This window comes from Rhinopithecus bieti, unplaced genomic scaffold (genome assembly GCF_001698545.2).
Source record: "Rhinopithecus bieti isolate Rb0 unplaced genomic scaffold, ASM169854v2 scaffold_5889, whole genome shotgun sequence".
NCBI classification, from domain to species: domain Eukaryota; kingdom Metazoa; phylum Chordata; class Mammalia; order Primates; family Cercopithecidae; genus Rhinopithecus; species Rhinopithecus bieti.
In genome coordinates this window covers 3,614,782-3,632,802 of record NW_016805277.1, presented here as the reverse complement: position 1 = coordinate 3,632,802, position 18,021 = coordinate 3,614,782, and the positions used below count along the sequence as shown (strand labels likewise).

The window sequence follows — 18,021 nt, the reverse complement described above, 5'->3', positions numbered from 1 at the left end:
CTGAGGGACCCCCCAGTGCTGTGAGGGACCCCCCAGTGCTGTAAGGGAGCCCCAGTGCTGTGAGGGACCCCCCAGTGCTGTGAGGGAACCCCCAGTGCTGTGAGGAGCCCCCAGTGCTGTGAGGGACCCCCCAGTGCTGTGAAGACCTCCTCTAATCTGTGAGGAAGCCCAGGTCCTATGAAGTCTGCACACGGGTGCTCTGGTCAACATCTCCAGCTCGTGTTCCAGCTGACAGATTTCAGAAAGCGCCTCCAGAAGACACCATTCCTCAGTCATTACATCACCCCCAGCCGCTGAGTCGTCCCAGCTGAGGACACAGACCTCCTGGACAAGAGACGGCCACTTCCTGTTCCCTCTCCATATTCCTGCTCCACAGAATCTGTCCACATAATAAAATGGTTTTTTGCTACTAATAGTGTGACCGGGGGGTTCACACTAGTCATAACCAGACTACTCCAGAAGGCGCAGATAGGTTCATTGTCTTTGTTTTGCTGTTGAGGAGACAGACGTATCACAGGCTGGGTAACTTCAATCTGTCCAGCTCCAAAGCCCTGACATTTCTTCTACACAACCTGACCTCTGATGATAAAATAATTGTGCTTCTAAGATAAGGTCGAACTCACAAGAACAGGACACTTGTCAACAATCTGTACAACTCTGGTTCCTGCAACAGTGAATTACATCAGTTCAACCTATGAATTATGGCATTATTCAAAATGGGAAACACAGAGTGAGCTGAGGAAGCAGGTGGTCCATGAGGCAAACACCACGAAAGACGCTCAGCTATGACCAGGATGCAGCTTCCAAAGCCACACATGTGTAACATGCTCTGCAAACATTAACCAGGGTCTGAAGAAAGCAATGTCCTGTGGCTTACTTGTGGTAGTGCATCTCCCAGCAATAGCGAAGGTTTGGAAGCTGAGTGCAGTGGCACGATCCAGCTTGGGGGACAGAGCAAGACCCCTCTCAAAAGGAAGTGTAAGTCAGTAAGTACACAAATAAATAAGTAAAATGTTATTACTAACAATTCACGCACTAAAACTGCCCAGGGTTTCTTTTAGTTATTTTGTCTTTAGGATTTACCCTGCTAGGATGTACAATATAATTTGGTTTTTTGGTTTTTTTTTTTTTGTGAGACAGTCTTGCTCTGTCGCCCAGGCTGGAGTGCAGTGGCACCATCTCAGCTCACTGCAAGCTCCGCCTCCTGCCTCAGCCTCCTGAGTAGCTGGGACTACAGGCGCCTGCCACCACGCCAGGCTAATTTTTTTTGCATTTTTAGTGGAGACAGGGTTTCACCGTGTTAGCCAGGATGGTCTCAATTTCCTGACCTCGTGATCTGCCTGCCTCGATCTCCCAAAGTGCTGGGATTACAGGCGTGAGCCACTGCGCCCGGCCAATACAATTTGTTTTGAAGTTACCTGAAATAATTCCTTTCTTTTTTTTTTGAGACAGTCTCTCGCTCTGTTGCCCAGGCTGGAGTGCAGTGGCCGGATCTCAGCTCACTGCCAGCTCCGCCTCCTGGGTTTACACCATTCTCCTGCCTCAGCCTCCCAAGTAGCTGGGACTACAGGCGCCCGCCACCTCGCCCGGCTAGTTTTTCTTCGTATTTTTAGTAGAGACGGGGTTTCACCGTGTTAGCCAGGATGGTCTCGATCTCCTGACCTCGTGATCCGCCCGTCTCAGCCTCCCAAAGTGCTGGGATTACAGGCTTGAGCCACCGCGCCCGGCCAATAATTCCTTTCTGTATAGTTAAGCCACCAACTCAATTTGTGGTTTGATTATTTTTATTCATTTTGCTTTCGGTTTTTTGTTTTTTTCTTTTTTTGTAGAGACAGGGTCTGGCTGTTTCCCAGGCTGGTCTCGAACTCTTGGCTTCAAGCAATCCTCCCACCTTGGCCTCCCAAAATGCTGGGATTACAGGTGTGAGTCACAGTACCTGGCTGCTTTCAATTTTTAGAGACTACTTCTCCCCAACTTTTGACTTCATTGTATTTTAAAACTGTATTAAAACAGCCATATAGGTTTTGTTTTGTTTTGTTTTGTTTTTTTGAGACAGGGTCTGGCTCTGTCGCCCAGGCTGGAGTACAGTGGCACCATCTGGCTCACTGCAGCCTCAACCTCCCTCATTCAAGCGATCCTCCCACCTCAGCCCCAGAGTAGCTGGAACCACAGGCACACACCACCACGCCCAGCTTGTTTTTGTATTTTTTGTAGAGACAGGGTTTTGCCATGTTGCCCAGGCTAGCCTCAAACTCCTGAGCTCAAGCAATCTGCCCTCCTCAGCCTCCCAAAGTGCTAGGATTACAGGTGTGAGCCACCATGCCTGCCCGTGATTATTAACTATACCTGTAAATGATGTTCATATCCCTCTATCTAATGCTTCCGCCTTGTCTAACATTTTAAATCTCCCTTTTGGCCAGGGGCAGTGGCTCACGACTATAATCCTAGCATTTTGGGAGGCTAAGGCAGGCGGATTACTTGAGGTCAGGAGTTCGAGACCAGCCTGGCCAATGTGGTGAAACCCCATCTCTACTAAAAACACAAAAATGAGCCAGGCGTCGTGGCATGCGCCTGTAATCCCAGCTACGCAGGAGGCTGAGGCTTGAGAGAATCGCTTGAACCAGGGAGGTGGAGGTCACAGTGCATCAAGATCACACCATTGCACTCTAGCCAGGGTGACAGAGCGAGACTGACTCAAAAAAAAAAAAAAATTGAAACAGAAACATAAATTTAAGTAATCAAGTAAATACATCCCCAGGCAATGTTATCCTGACCAGTCAAAAGGTCCATGAGAAAACTGTCACAAAAGCACTGAAAAAAAGAGGTTGGGGATAGGCCAGGCCCAGTGGCCTACACCTGTAAGCCCAGCACTTTGGAAGCCCGAGGCGGGAATATTGCTTGGGTCCAGGAGTTCAAAACCAGCAACATAGTGAGACTTTTTATCAAAAAAAAAAAAAAAAAATTGGAAATTATTCAGTCCCTTTTTTTATTCTATTTACAGAGGAAATGAGGAAAGAGACATCAAACAGAAAAAGGAAGAGATGAGGGAGAATCTACAAAGAAGTCCTAAGAAGCTAGACTAGTGAGGGGGTTCTCATCCAGCCCGCAGGGTCCCCAGCCTGTAGACCCTGACCAGTGTCCCAGGGACCAGGCTCCCTCTCATCAACCCACTCTGCTCCTGGGCCAGCCCTGACCAAGGAGCCTGCCCTGCTGTCCCAGCAGCCGGGGGGGGGGGGGTCAGCACAATTGCTCTCAGTGAAGCACGGGAGCCACCAGAAAGAATCTGACCCTCCACCGGTGACTCTCAGTAAAGCGTGTCCCAGCGCTCAATGGGAACTAGTCACTGAAGCAGAGTTCTAGACTTCAGCTGTTAGAACTACTCACATAGATTCCTTTATAATTCTCATGGTGAGTTAAGAGCTATTTCTTTAGGCTCAACTTTTACACAGACAACACTGTATACCAATCACAGCCAGGCATGAGTCAGCTGAAGAAGAGTAGCTCACCAAATCCCCACGTGTTTTTCGTATCTCCCAACAGTTTTGCTATTTGATTCCATTTAGATCCAGACCAACTTTGATTTGGTTCAAGTAAGAACTGAGGGCTGGCCAGGCACGATGGCTCACACCTGTAATCCCAGCACTTTGGGAGGCTGAGGCGGGCGGATCACGAGGTCAGGAGATCGAGACCAGCCTAGCTAACATAGTGAAACCCCGTCTCTACTAAAAATAACAAAAATTAGCTGGGTGTGGTGGCAGGCGCCTGTAGTCTCAGCTGTTTAAGAGGCTGAGGTGGGAGAATCGCTTGAACCCGGGAGGCAAAGGTTGCAGTAAGCTGAGACTAGGCCATTGCACTCCAGCCTGGGTGACAGTGAGACTCCATCTCAAAAAAAAAAAAAGAACTGAAGGGGTGGGAAGTGTGACCAGCAAAAGTTTTCTGTAAAGGGCCAGAAGGCAAATATTTTAGGTTTGTGGGTCACATACTGTCTGTATTACATATGCTTTCTTTACAGCTCTTTAAAAATGTAGAAACCATTCTCAGTCCTAGGGCCACACAAAAAAAGGCCAGTGGGATCTGGCCCATAGGCCTGTGGTTTGCCAATCCCTGACCAAAATTATAGCTGTTCAAAGAGATGTGATACTTTTTTAAAAATCTGACTACACTTTATTTTCCTCTTTCTAGTACCCAGAGGAGTCAGAAAATCTGAGTATACTTTTTTTTTGAGATAGAGTTTAGCTTTTGTTGCCCAGGCTGGAGTGTAATGTCACAGTCTTGGCTCACTGCAACCTCCACCTCCCAGATTCAAGTGATTCTCCTGCCTCAGCCTCCCGAGTAGCTGGAATTACAGGTATGCGCCACCACGCCCAGCTGATTTTGTATTTTTAGTAGAGACAGGGTTTCTCCATGTTGGTCAGGCTGGTCTTGAACTCCCAACCTCAGGTGATCCGCCCGCTTTGGCCTCCCAAAGTGCTGGGATTGCAGGCGTGAGCCACCGCACCTGGCCCGAGTATACTTCTTTAAATCCACCTACAATGTGCTCTCTGACTCAGTTTGGTGACACTATCCTGTGTAATGTAATATACTAGATAGACACTGCCATGCTGGAGGAGTCCACACAGCCCCATCCCCCTGGCCAGGTGCCACGCCTAGCAGAGGACCATCTCCCACAGTGCCACCTCCTAGCTGCTACCCAGAGCTGTGTTGACTAATGAGCAGCCACAACTCCACTGGAAATTCTAGGGTAATTCCAGTTCTAGCAAACAGTAACCCTGAGGCATTTATAAAGCCAGAAAATGACTGAAGACAACAGTCAGATCCAGAGACTGCATCTCTAGGTGCTGTGTTTGTTACCAGTCCTCCCAAAATACCTTCTCCAGGACACCTTTTAGGACACTAACTATACATTACGACAGTTGGGTGAGTTTTCATTTTGTGTGTGAGAAGTTTTAAGCACCTGTGGTTCAGAAACCACAAGCCAGTTGTCCATCTGTCTTCCACCCTGGCTTCCACAGCTCCTATTCCAAAGAGCTGTTCAGTCAATAAATGACTCATTCTGAGGAAAACATTTGTCAAGAAATCATTTTCTTTTTTTTTTTTTTTGAGATGGAGTCTCCCTCTGTTGCCCAGGCTGGAGTGCAGTGGCACAATCTCGGCTCACTGCAATCTTCGCCCCCCGGGCTCAAGGGATTCTCCTACCTCAGCCTCCCAAGTAGCTGGGATTACAGGCGCCTGTCACTGTGCCCAGCTATTTTTTGTATTTTTAGTAGAGACGGAGTTTCACCCTCTTAGCCAGGAAGGTCTTGAACTCCTGACCTTGTGATCCACCCACCTCAGCCTCCCAAAGTGCTGGGATTACAGGCATGAGCCACCGCGCCTGGCACAAACAAGGTTTGAGGAGGTATCATTTGAAGTGTAATATTCAAATACAATCATAGATCATAAATCCTGTTAAAATCTGTATCAAAAAGTATTTCTAACCCAAAGGTCCACATATGTCCCCTAAAGACATGACAAAATTCTAGCATCAAAGACATTTTACATTTTAATGGTTTTGCAAATTTTTTTTATTTATTTATTTTTTTTCCCTGAGACAGAGCCTCACCTGTTGCCCAGGTTGGACTGCAATGGCACGATTTCGGCTCACTGCAATCTCCACCTCCCAGGTTCAAGAAATTCTCCTGCCTCAGTCTCCTGAGTAGCTGGAATTACAGGCACCTGCCACCACGCCCAGCCAATTTTTTGTATTTTTAGGAGAGATGGGGTTTTGCCATGTTGACCAGGCTGGTCTCAAACTCCTGGTCTCAAGTCATCCGCCTGCCTCAGCCTCCCAAAGTGCTAGGATTACAGGCGTAAGCCACCATGCCCAGCCTGCAATTTGTTTTAATAGACTCTGAGCTGGATGGTCTGTCACAACTGGTAAATTTAAATTCACACCAAAGCTTTAAGACCCCAGCCGGACGCAGTGGCTCACGCCTGTAATCCCAGCATTGTGGGAAGCCGAGGTGGGCAGCTTTTTTGAGATCAGGAGTTCAAGACCAGTCTGGCCAACATGGCAAAACCCCATCTCTACTAAAAATACAAAAATGAGCAGGGTGTGGTGCCTTGCACCTGTAATCCCAGCTACTCTGGAGGCTGAGGTTGGAGAATCACTTGAACCCAGGAGGTGGAGATTGCAGTGAGCCAAGATCACACCCCTGTACTCCAACCTGGGTGACAGAGTGAGACTCCACCTCAAAAAAAAGAAAAAAGAAAAAGAAAAGAAAAGAAAAGAAAATAAGGGGCCGGGCCCAGTGGCTCACACCTGTAATCCCAGCACTTTGGGAGGCTGAGGCGGGTGGATCACCTGAGGTGAGGAGTTCGAGATCAGCCTGGCCAACATGGTGAAACCGTCTCCACTGAAAGTACAAAAATCAGTAGGGCATGGTGGTGCACGCCTGTAATCCCAGCTACTCAGGAAGCTTAGGCAGGAGAATCGCTCAAACCCGGGAGGCAGAGGTTGCAGTTAGCCGAGATTGCACCATTGCACTCCAGCCTGGGCAACAGAGCGAGCCAGACTCCATCTCAAAAAAAAAGAAAGAAAGAAAAAGAAAATGAGGAACCCTAACCCTTGGAGGCAAGGACCCCTTTTCCATGGACAGCCTCTCTCTCAGGCACTGCCTGCACTGGGCACACAGCACTGTGGAAATGCACCTGCACTCCCTCCCCGCACAGCAGCCACCCCTTTCCTCCACTCTCCCTGTCAGCACTAAGCTTGGTCGGTCAGAGGGACTCCAGCTTTCAGATGGCAAAACACAGAAAGCATCAAAACCTAAATACTCAAAAGGCTCCACAACATCAGGCATGGCCGTAAAATAATACAAAAAACTGAAATTGGCCTGGCGCAGTGGCTCACGCCTATAATCCCAGCGCTTATAATCCTCAGTCTCCCAGGCTGAGACAGACAGATCACCTGAGGTCAGGAGTTCGAGACCAGCATGGAGAGCCCCTGTCTCTACTAAAAATACAAAATTAGCCAGGCGGGGTGGCACATGCCTGTAATCCCAGCTACTCAGGAAGCTGAGGCAGGAGAATCGCTTGAACCCGGGAGGTAGAGGTTGTGGTGAGCCAAGATCGTGCCATTGCACTCCAGGCTGAGCAACAAGAGCGAAACTCCGTCTCCAAAAAAAACAAAAAACAAAAAAAACAAACTGGAATCAAAAAAGTATATGAGATCTTAAATTTTTAAAACAAGAAATGTGTGGATTATATAAATGTTTTAAAATTCATTAAAATGCCAACTAAAACATAACACAAAATAGCTTAATAAATATGTAAAAATGTATGAACAGAGCCAGGCACAGGGGCACATGTCTTTAAGTCCCAGCTCCTTGGGAGGCTGAGGTAGGAGTATTACTGGATTACTTACTTGAGCTCAGGAGTTGAAGATCAGCCTGGACAACATAGTGAGACCGTCTCTTTAAAACACACATACACACACATACACACACACGTATGCATGTGAGAAACCCAGTTCAAAAATGGGCAAAGGACTTGAAGAGATATTTCTCCAAAGACACATAAATGGCTGACGAACATGTGAAAAAATGCTCAACATCACTAATTATTAGGGAAAGGCAAATCAAAATAACAGTAAGATACCACCTCATATCCATTAGGATGACTACTATTAAAAAAAGCAACAACAAATAAGAAAATAAGTGTTGGCGAAGATGTGGAGAAACTGGAACCTTTGTACTGTTGGTAGGAATGTAAACTGATACTCCTTCCTTATTGGGTCCTTAGAAAAATAAAAAATAAGTTAAATTAAAAGGAACAGAAAACAGTACAGTTGTTGTGAAAAATCTGATTGGAGGTTCCCTAAAAAATTAAAAACAGAATTCCAGTATGATCCAGCAATCCCACTTCTAGATCTATATCCAAAAAAATTGAAAGTAGGATCTCGGAGAAGTATTTACACATTCATGTTCACAGTTTTATTATTTAAAATAGCCAAAAGGTGGAAGGAACTCAAGTGTCCACTGAGGGGTGGATAGATAAACAAAATTCAGTATATCCATACAATGGAGTATTATTCAGCCTTAAAAAGGAAGGAAATTGACATATGCTACAACATGGATGAACCTTAAGGACATCAGGTAGATGAGCTAAGCTGGTCACAAAAACACAAATACTACATAATTCCGTAATTACTACAGTAGTGAAATTCAGAGACAGGAAATACAATGGTGCTTGCCAGGGGCTTTGGGGAGGGGAAATGGGGAGGCAGTGTTTAAAGGGTATAGAATTTCAGTTTTACAAGATGAAGGGTTCTGGAGACAGACGGTGGTGATGGCTGTACAACAGTATGAATGAACTTACCACCACTGAACTGCACACTGAAAATGGTTAAGATGGTAAATTTTTTTATGTGTATTTTACCATAACAAAAATTGGGAAAAAAGGGCCAGGCACAGTGGTTCATGCCTGTAATCCCGGAACTCTGAAAGGCAAAGGCGGGCAGATCATCTGAGGTCAGGAGTTCGAGACCAGCCTGGCCAACATGGTTAAAATTCCATCTTTACTAAAAATACAAAAATTAGCCAGGCGTGGTGGTGGGCACCTGTAATCCCAGCTACTCAGCAGGCTGAGGCAAGAGAATTGCTTGAACCCAGGAGGCAGAGGTTGCAAGGAGCTGAGATTGCGCCACTGCACTCCAGCCTGAGCAACAGAGCAAGGCCCCGTTTCGGGGGGGGGAAATAGTACATATGCTCATATACGTAACAAAAATTAGAAGAATGTAAAGTTTAGCAATTTAATGTTTATTATACTTTTTTCCCCCCTGAGATGGAGTTTTGCTCTTGTTGCCCAGGCTGGAGTGCAACGGTGCAATCTCAGCTCACTGTAACCTCCACCTCCCAGGTTCAAGTGCTTCTCCTGCCTCAGCTTCCGGAATAGCTGGGATTATAGGCATGCGCCACCACGCCCAGCTAATTTTTTGAATTTTTAGTAGAGACAGGGTTTCTCCATGCTGTTCAGGCTGTACTCAAACTCCTGACCTCAGGTGATCCACCCACCTCGGCCTCCCAAAGTGTTGGGATTACAGGCATGAGCCACCACACCCGGCCTTATACTCCTTTTTCTTGTCAAGTTAAATTCCTAACATTTTTAATACAAAAAAATGTACAAACCTTCATAAAATGTCTGAGAGAACATGTAACAAAACACATGCTCTCACTCAGGCATTATGTTTTGGAAACTGCGATCACAGTACCTACCAATCCACCGCCCCTTCTGAGCGATCCAACCCCACCGGCAGGCCCTGCTCAAAGGGGGCCTTCCTGGTGCAGGTGGCAGAAGCTCACTCCTCCCAGGCACCACTCCCTGGACCAGGCAGCCCCGCAACACCCAAGGCCAGCCCCCAGCCCAAAGGTCAGTGTCTGGGAGGTGGTGTGAAGGGAAAGAGCTCAGGCACTCTCTGAGGTGGGTGCTGGGAAAGGGAGAGCACAGGGCAAGTTAAGACTGGGTGGGCCTCCGCTGTAGGGGAGTGTACAGACGGAACACAGTGGAGGGCAACCACCTCATTGAAGCAGAAGGCCGAGAGCCCTGGTGCACAACTGGATCCTGCCAGAGTGCAGACCATGGTTCCATTTGCCCAGAGGCCCAGCAGCAATACAGTGATCCCAAGGATCCCACAGATTCCTGTTTTCTTTATGCCTGCATGATCCTGAACCACCTATTCCACCGCCCACCCAACTTGAAGTCAGCCTGCTCCCTGCCACCCTGAGAATCCGACTAAAACAGCCAATCACTCCAGTGTCAATCACAGATGGCAAACAGTACAATTAGCTGGGTGTGGTGGCACGTGCCTGTAGTCCCAGCTACTTTGGGGGCTGCGGTGGGAAGATCACTTGAGCCCAGAAGCTCCCGGCTGCAGTGAGCAGAGATTGCACCACTGCACTCCAGCCTGGGTGAAAAAGTGAGGCTCTATCTCAAAATAAAATAAAATTAATATTAAATAAAATAAATAATAAAATAAAGTAAGCTGCTCTGTCCCCTTCTCAAGTCCCTGAGGCATAGCCTCAGAACCAGAGCTTTAAACAGGAGTTTTATACCCCATGCCAGACAACACACTGACTGAATTACCACACTGCCTTCTATGTGAATTTTCCAGAAACAGTAACTAAACTGGCAGGGGCTAACAATCCAAAACAAGGAGCTACCATCTGCCAAGGCCAGGACCAGGCCAGACTCCAGACTTTGCACACTCTCATGAGCAGGGCACCACCAGCAGCAGGCCTGCTGGCTCTTTCCACCAAGGACCGTGCCTCTCAGCCCTTGAGGGCTGCTAACAATTCCCAGACTGACCACTTTCTATGTGATATGTCCACTCTACATGTCCTCCTGAACAGTGTGCACAAGACAGAACCATCAGGTCTCCACTCAGTGCTGCACATGGATGCAAGATGCAACTTTCCAGGGCTTGCGGCCACTTCCTTCACCCTCACCGCTAAGGATGCACACTGTTAGGCTTTGGGTTCCCCTATCTCTGCTGTTTTTATTTCCTTGTCTCTTTTGTCATCAATATAACCATTTGAGGAAGTAAAGAAAGGATACATATATATTCCTACAAATGGATAGGCTGAGAGTAAATCAACTTGGTATTTGTGAACATGAATGATAAAAGGCAAAAACTTCTAGTCGAAATTTAGCACTCCTTCAATTATAAAGGCAGACAATAAGCCCTGGAGTTTTAACAGGAACAGCAACAGGTATTTTCCAAAGCATTAGAGTGTCACAGAAATCTCATCACTACTCCCAAAGGAATTACCAGAGTCACTCCTCAATCCGGTTACTTAGCTAATAAATGGGACTATCACCAATTTGGTTCAATACAGTATTTTGATAACTGTGTTTCAAAATAATTTGTTATCTTCTGGCTGGGCGCGGTGGCTCAAGTCCTGTAAAATCCCAGCACTGTTGGGAGCCGAGCGGGCGGATCACAAGGTCCAGGAGATCGAGACATCCTGGCCTAACACGGTGAAACCCCGTCTCTACTAAAAAATACAAAAAACTAGGCCGGGCGATCTCGCCTGGTGGCGGCGCCTGTGAGTCCCAGCTACTGGGAGGCCTGAGGGCAGCGAGAATGGCGTGAACCCGGGGAGGCGGGCTTGCAGTTGAGCTGAGATCTGGCCAGTGCCACTCCAGCTTGGGTGACAGAGCGGAGACTCCGTCTTTCAAAAAAAAAAATGAATAAGTGAATAATAATTTGTGTATCTTCTTAAATCATCTTCTTAATCATTTCCTTTAAAATGCTGTTAACGGCCGGGCGCGGTGGCTCAAGCCTGTAATCCCAGCACTTTGGGAGGCCGAGACGGGCGGATCATGAGGTCAGGAGATCGAGACCATCCTGGCTAATACGGTGAAACCCCGTCTCTACTAAAAAATACAAAAAACTAGCCGGGCGATGAGGCGGGCGCCTGTAGTCCCAGCTACTCGGGAGGCTGAGACAGGAGAATGGCGTGAACCCGGGAGGCGGAGCTTGCAGTGAGCTGAGATCCGGCCACTGCACTCCAGCCTGGGTGACAGAGCGAGACTCCGTCTCAAAAAAAAAAAAAAAAAAAAAAAAAAAAAATGCTGTTAAGAGGCCCCCAGAGGCCAAGCAGACATGAACATTCAAGACACCCCCTCTCCCCACCAGAGTCTACACTTTGCATCACTTTAGCAGTTTCAGGCTGTCCTTCTAAACAGTATCAGACATTTTTAACAATTTGCAACAAAAGTGTAAACTGCAAATAGAAGGTTACTTCTCATAAGTAGCACCTTTCTATTTCAGCTATTTACAAGTAGTATTTTTTTTTCTTTTTTCGGACATGGAGTCTTGCTCTGTCGCCCAGCCTGAAGTGCACTGGCGTGATCTCAGCTCACTGTAACCTCCACCTCCTGGGTTCAAGCGATTCTCCTGCCTCAGCCTCTCGAGTAGCTGGGAATACAGGCTCCTGCCATCACACCCAGCTAATTCTGTATTTTTAGTAGAGACAGCGGTTGCACCATGCTGGCCAGGCTGGTCTCAAACTCCTGACTTCAGGCAATCCACCCACCTCAGCCTCCCAAAGTACTAGGATTACAGGTGTGAGCCACCGCTCCTGGCCTCACAAGTAGTGCTTTCCTAAAGTTACCACCAGAGAAACGTTAACTACATCTAAACTACAGTACAGGAATCCTAACAAAATGTGTTGTACTCAGTATCATTACCACAGAACCTGCTGACACTGAGATCATAAGCACAGAATGTTAATCTTTGAAACAAGTCCTACTTCACTGACTATGTTTCATCAGTTCTAAGGCACACTTTTAAATGTCTGAAGTGAAAAGCATCCTTCACTGATGGGGTAAGAAAGCACCGCACCAGGAGGCATCGGGAGCATCTTTAGCGGTATAACACACTGCTGTATTTTACATTCAACAGACTATAAGCACCTCATTTTACATTTCATTGTGTTTTGCTTTATTGCACTCAGCAGACGTTATGTTTTTCACAAGTTGAAGTGTGGCAACCCTGTATGGAGAAAGCAAGCCTATCGGTGCCAATTTTCCAAAAACAGGAGCTCACTCTGTGTCTGTGTTACATTTTGGTAATTCTTCAGTATTTCAAACTTTGTCATTTTTATTTGTGTTATGGGGATCTGTGATCAGTGATCTTTGATGTTCCCACTGTAATTTTATTGGCATGTCACAAACCCCTATTAGACAGCGAACTTAATGGATAAACGCTGTGTGTTCTGACTGCTCTGCTGACCGGCTGTTCTGCCCACTCTCTCCCTCTCCGTGGGCCCCCCATTCTGTGAGACACCACAATATTGAAATTAGGCCAATTAATAACCTTACAATGGCCTCTAAGTGTTCAGGTGAAAGGAAGAGAAACACCATCTCCCACTTAAAATCAAAACCCAGCTTGGTTAGAAAGTCACGTCGCCAGGCGGGGTGCGGTGCTCATGCCTGTAATCCCAGGACTTTGGGAAGCCGAGGCGGGTGGATCACGTGATGTAAGGAGTTTGAGACCAGCCAGGTCAACATGGTGAAACCCTGTCTCTATTAAACAAAAAAATCCAAAAGTTAGCTGGGCATGGTGGCATATGCCTGTAGTCCCAGCTACTCGGGAGGCTGAGGCAGGAGAATCGCTTGAACCTGGGAGGCGAAGGTTGCAGTGAGCTGAGATCGTGCCACTGCACTCCAGCCTGGGCGACAGAGTGAGACTCTCACTCAAAAAAGAAAAAAAAAAAAGTCAGTCATGTCGCAGGACACAGTGGCTCACATCTGTAATCCCAGCACTTTGGGAGGCTGAGGCAGGAGGATCACCTGAGGTCCAGTGTTTGAGACCAGCCTGACCAACATGGAGAAATCCCGCTCTACTAGAAATACAAAAAAATTAGCCTGGCATGGTGGCACATGCCTATAATCCCAAGTACTCGGGAGGCTGAGGCAGGAGAATCGTTTGAACCCGGGAGACAGAGGTTATGGTGAGCTGAGATCATGCCATTGAACTCCAGCCTGGGCAGCAAGAGCAAAACTTCATCTTAAAAAAAAAAAAAAGCCAAAAACCAAGATGGGCCAAAAGCTAGGCCTCTTGAATCCAAAAGTTAGCCAGGTCAGGAACAGTGGTTCATATGGGTAATCCCAGCACTCTGGAAGGACAAGGCGGGAAGGCTGCTTGAAAGGATTCACCATTCTGGAAAGGAACTTAAGAGATAGCCGAGACAACATAGAGACCTCACTTCTACAGAAATTTTTCAAAATTAGCTGGGCGTGGTGGTACATCCCTGTAGTCCCAGTTACTCAGGAGGCTGAGGTGGGAGAACCACTTTAGCCCAAGAGGTCAAGAGTGCAGTGAGTTATGATCTCATCACTGCACCCCAGCCTGAGCAATAGAATGAGACCCTATCTCTCAAAACCATAGTTAGCCAAGGCCAGGCAGAGTGGATCATGCCTGAGGCTGAAGCAGGAGGACCACTTGAGGCCAGGAGTTCGAGACCTGCCTGGACGACCTAGGGAGATTTCATCTCTTTAAAAAAAACAAAAAAGGGCTGGGTGCGGTGGCTCATGCCTGTAATCCCAGCACTCTGGGAAGCCAAGGCAGGTGGATCATTTGAGGTCAGAAGTTCAAGACCAGCCTGGCCAACACAGTGAAACCCTGTCTCTACTAAAATACAAAATTAGCCAGGCGTGATGGCTCACGCCTGTAGTCCCAACTACTTGGTAGGCTAAGGCAGAGGAATCTCTTGAACCTAGGAGGCAGAGGTTGCAGTGAGCCAGTATCGCGCCACTGCACTCCAGCCTGGGCGACAGAGCAAGACTCCATCTCAAAAAAAAAAAAAAAAAAAAAGAAAAAAAAAAGAAAAAACCCCAAAAAANAGCACTCTGGGAAGCCAAGGCAGGTGGATCATTTGAGGTCAGAAGTTCAAGACCAGCCTGGCCAACACAGTGAAACCCTGTCTCTACTAAAATACAAAATTAGCCAGGCGTGATGGCTCACGCCTGTAGTCCCAACTACTTGGTAGGCTAAGGCAGAGGAATCTCTTGAACCTAGGAGGCAGAGGTTGCAGTGAGCCAGTATCGCGCCACTGCACTCCAGCCTGGGCGACAGAGCAAGACTCCATCTCAAAAAAAAAAAAAAAAAAAAAGGAAAGAAAAGAGAAGAAAAAACAAAGGCTAGCCACATTGTAAGTGCAAAGTACAAGTTTCTTTTCAATTTTGAAATTAAAATTATATATACACAAATTTTGAAATTTTAAATCACCTCTCAGAACAAAGAAAAAATTCTTAAAGGCAATTAAAAGTGCTACTCCAGTGAACACATAAGAAAATGGTTGGGTCAGGTGGCTCACACCTGTAATCCCAACACTTTGGGTGGCCAAGGCAGGCGGATCACTTGAGGTTAGGAGTTTGAGACCAGCCTGGCCACATGGTGAAACCGTACCTCTACTAATAATACAAACATCAGCTGGACATATGCTGCACACCTGTTATCCCAGCTACTTGGGAGGCTGAGGCAGCAGAATTGCTTGCACCCAGGAGGCAGAGGTTGCAGTGAGCCATGATCATACCACTGCACTCCAACCTGGGCAACAGTCTCAAAAAAAGAAAGAGAGGGAGGGAGGGAAAGAAAGTGAAACAGCCTTATTGGTGATATGGGGAAAGTATGAGTGGTATGGACAGATCAAACCAGCCACAACATTCCCTTAAACTGAAGCCTAATCCGGAACTAAGCCCAAATTTTCTTCAATTTTATGAAGGCTGACAGAGGTGAGGAAGATGCAGAAGAAAAGTTGGAGCCAGGTACCGTGGCTCACCCCTGTAATCCCAGCAATTTGGAAGGCTGAGGCAGGTGGATCACCTGAGGTCAGGAGTTCGAGACTAGCCTGACTAACATAGTGAAACCCCATCTCTACTAAAAACACAAAAAATCAGCTGGATGTGGTGGCGGCCGCCTGTACTCCCAACTACTACAGAGGCTGAGGCAGGAGAATTGCTTGAACCCGGAAGGCGGAGGTTGCAGTGAGCTGAGATCACGCCATTGCACTCCAGCTTGGGCTACAAAAGTAAAACTCCATCTCAAAAAAAAAAAAAAGAAAAAAAAGAAAAGAAAACTTGGAAGCAGCAGAGGCTGGTTCATGAGGTTTAAGGAAAGAAGTTGTCCCTATAACACAAATGTACCAGGTAAAGCAGCAAGTGCTAACTAACAGAAAAGCAACACCAGGTTATCCAGGTCTAGCTAAGATCACTGATGAATGCAGCTAGACGAAAAAGCAGATTTTCAATATAGACAAAACAGTCTTCCGTTGGAAGAAGATGACACCTAGGACTTTCATACCTAGAGAGAACTCAATGCTTAGCTTCAAAGGGCAAACTGGTTCTCTTGTTAGGGGCAAATGTCACTGGTGACTTTAAGCTGAAGCCAATGGTCTTTGACCATTCTGAAAATCCTAGGGTCCTGAAGAATTGTTAAATCTACTCTTGCCTGTGCTCTAGAAATGGAATAACACATTACTGAATATTTTAAGCCCACTGTTGAGATCCACTGCTCAGAAAAAGATTTCTTTCAAAATATTCCTGCTCACTGACAATGTACCTAGTCACCCAAGGGCTCTGATGGAGATGTACGCAAGGAGATGAATGCTGTCTTCATGTCTGCTAACACCACATCCATTCTGCAGCTATGGTTCCAAGGAGTAATCTCGACTTTCAAGTCTTAATTATTTAAGAAATACATTTTGTAAGGCTATAGCTGTGGTAGTGATTCCTCTAATGAATCTGGGCAAAGTAAATTGAAAACCTTCTGGAAAGAATCTGCCATTCTAGATGCCATTCAAGATTATGGAAGGAGGTTAAATATCAACACTAACAGGAGTTTGGAAGAAGTTGATTCTAACCCTCCAAAGGACCTGGAGTTCAAGACTTCAGTGGAGGAAGGAACTGCAGATGTGGTAGAAATAATGCAGAGTTGCTTCTTACGGATGAGCAAAGAAAGTGGTTTCTTGAGACGGAAGCTATTTCTAGTGAAGATGCTGTGCACATTGTGGAAATGACAACAAGACATTTGGAATATCACATCTACTTAGTGGATAGCAGTGGCAGAGTTTGACAATAGCCTCCAACTTTGAAAGAATTTCCACTGTGGTTAAAATGCTATCAAAACAGCATCACATGCTACAAAGAAGTCTTTCATAAAAGGAAGAGCCCATCAATGCAGCAAGCTTCACTGCTGTCTTATTTTAAGTAAGTGACACAGCCACCACCACCCTGATCAGTCAGCAGCCATCCACAATGAGGCAAGATTGTCCAAGTACAAAAGGAGCAGGGCTCACTGAAGGCTCAGATGATCATTAGTATTTTTAGTACTAAAGTATTTTTTAATTAAGGTAAGCACATTTTTAGATATAATGCTTGCTATTGCACACTTTAAATAGTATAGCATAATTACAACTTTTATATGCACTGAAAAAACTGTGTTGTGTCACTTGCTTTACTGCAATACTTGCTTTACTGCGGTGGTCTGGATTAGAACTCGAATTATCTGAGGTATGCCTGTATACAAGGAGAGGATTCACAACTCACTCTAAGTAAATTAAGCAGAGTGATGAAAGGCTCATTTCAGTCAGCCTGCCATCTTCCAAATTAATCTATGACTAAATGCAAGAGCATCACCAATAACTACACTGGCAAAGAGGTTCACATTTCACCTCGATTCTTCTTTCTGTTTAGAGAAAGCCTATTGTTCACTACGCCAGGAAAGATCCTGAAAGTAGACCTAACTAAAGCTGGGGGTCTCTTTCATCCTGAAGAGGAAAGCACCCACTTCCTAAGGAAAAAGCATCTACTGTTTTGAAAAGCCAACTCTTTAGAAAGAGTTGGAGGAGAACCCCCTCACACAGGTGGAGCACCCCCCAGGGCTGCAGCCCCGCCGTCGCACTCAGCCCGGCCCGCCCCGGGCCCGACCGCAGGGGGCCGCCATTCCCGGACCCTCGGGCCTCCCGTCAGGAATCCGCCATCGGAACGGAGGCCCTAACTGGTCCGGTCGCAGAGCCGCTGTCCAAATAAGGCATTTCGAGAGCCACGAGGATGACATAAAGCAGACTCCGCATTTCTTCATTTTTCGTTCAGTGACACGATTTCCCTCACAAGGAAGGTGCAAACCCACAGGGTGCCCAGCCCCTGCCCGGCACTTCCTGTCATCTATTTCCACGACCCGTGTGACAGAAGCGGCTCTTCCCACCAATTCCTGGGATGCCAGAACCGCTTCCCCAGCACCCGGCCCCAAACACTGCCGTCAGCGCGCGGAAATGGGCTGCTCCCGCGCCGGTGCCCGGCTAAGGGCGCGAGCCCCATCGCGCCTACACCCCCCGGACCCCGACCCACGCGCTCGCCACAGCCGAGGCCGGGGCCGGGGTCGCGGCCGCCATCTTCCCGCCTGCGCCGCCGCGCACCCCACACCCTCCGAGCAGCCCTGCCGGCCCGGAGGACCCCGCGAGGCCGCTGACCCGACCG

At 47.1% G+C, this 18,021-nt stretch overlaps 1 protein-coding gene across 2 annotated transcripts in view; it reads right to left on the bottom strand.

Moving 5' to 3' along the window:
• PKNOX1 (PBX/knotted 1 homeobox 1) overlaps positions 1–18,021 on the bottom strand; it is a 76,769-nt gene that overhangs the window by 58,356 nt on the left and 392 nt on the right. The gene's annotated exons all lie outside the window — the stretch shown is intronic.